General features: G+C 42.3%; 1 long non-coding RNA gene across 1 annotated transcript; it reads left to right on the forward strand.

The window, feature by feature from the left end:
• On the forward strand, positions 1-1,684 carry LOC307043109. Its single transcript, XR_013809282.1, has 2 exons — positions 1-343; positions 973-1,684. It is a non-coding gene; the product is annotated as an uncharacterized lncRNA (long non-coding RNA).

The raw sequence follows: 1,684 nt of genomic DNA on the forward strand, positions 1-1,684 counted from the left end.
AGAATTCTCTGCGTGAGAAATACAAGGTGTGGCGTGTGAGCGTGTGAATGGAGTGAATTGCGTGTGTCTCACGCCAAATGCGTGAGATTTGAGAGCTCTGTGATTAGGCCTAGCCTACATTGCAAATAAGCAGACAGCGCTGCTTTTCACACACACACACACACACACACACACACACACACACACTCACAGTCACACTCACACACACCTTGCGTTTTGAAGACTGATCAATCCGAAATGGATGAACAAACTTTGCAGCCCAGTTTCCCAGCTTTGCAGTTTATCCACGGGTATGGCTCTTGTTTCCTCCGCCACATCTCCTCCGTCCATGCCTCTGGGAAAGGTGAGCTTGAGCTAGCCAGGGGAACGTTGCTAGCGCAGCTAACGTTAACGTTAGTGCTAGCATTATGCACGTCTGATCCTACTAGTAGCAGCTTCACTTGTAGCTTCGGTGCTGCTAGCCTCTTTCTTCTTGTGAATTATATTCTTTTTAGAAAAGAAGTCAAGTAAAAAATGTTTGCCTGCCAATATAGAGCTTTTTCGTTAGCATTCTTGAGGGAAAGAGCTGCCGTAAAATCGGGGGGCGGAGAGCTGGCTCGCCGTGGGTGTCGCGGGGTCACGAGCGTGATGACGAATCATAACTTTTGAAGGAAATCGTTTTTAGTTTTTATTATAATTACTGTGAAATGTATTATGTTTTTGTCATTATTACAACAAATACACACTTGCAACTGATAACACTGGCAATGCTTTTATATTTATTAGACTATTAAAAAAAAGATCATGCTCCAAATAAGTGGGGGTACGCGTACCCCGGCGTCCAACGCCCACTACACCACTGCAGACACCTAATTTAAAAGAAGTAGGTGGGTCTTCTAGCTCCTGTGTGTTGTGTGAACTCGCCATAGCCAGCGCCGTATAGACTGAGAGTTATGTCATCTCCGTTCACTCCAATGGACCACTTTTTTACAGCAATGGCGGATCGTGGAGCCTCTCAATCGTTCCCCGGAAGTTAGCGCCAAGGCTAGCAGAGCTGTAGAGTTGCAGCATAATAGACCGTTCGTGACTGACTTTTAAAGGTAAGAAGAAGCTTAAAGATTTATATTGCGGATATTATCAGTACATCTGATTCAAATTAACATGTGTATTAAAGGATGTCAGTGGATTATCCCTAAATTAGTAGATTTAGGGAACGTTTACAGATAACAGATTAAGCTAGGATACCATACCATAGTACCATACACTATACCATAGTGGTTGAATACACAGTAGGCTATTAGGAAACACTTTATACTTACTGGACATGTTATACTCATTATATACTGTATATAAAATATGACCAAGAATGTGAGACAACTTTATAGAAATTCATATCACATCTGTTACTGATGCCATTTGTCATACTTTGTTAAACTCACAAATAATAAAGTTCCATAACTTCAGTTGGGAACAAAGACCACACCTTATTTCCCCAAGGCAATTTCCCATCCAATAGGTGTGCTATATAGGTGTGTATAACCCTTTCTCCTGTCTGTTACTCCCTCTTTCAGCACAAGAACCAGAGGGGGATTCAATGGAGCCTGAATACCTGCACTGAGACCCTCACCCTGCACCCTGAGTCTCAACTCTCAGTGTTTTTCAAGCCTTTCCCTGTTTTTTTGTATTAAACAAAACATTAAGCTTT

This window comes from Notothenia rossii (assembly GCF_949606895.1).
Source record: "Notothenia rossii genome assembly, chromosome: 1".
Lineage (NCBI taxonomy): Eukaryota > Metazoa > Chordata > Actinopteri > Perciformes > Nototheniidae > Notothenia > Notothenia rossii.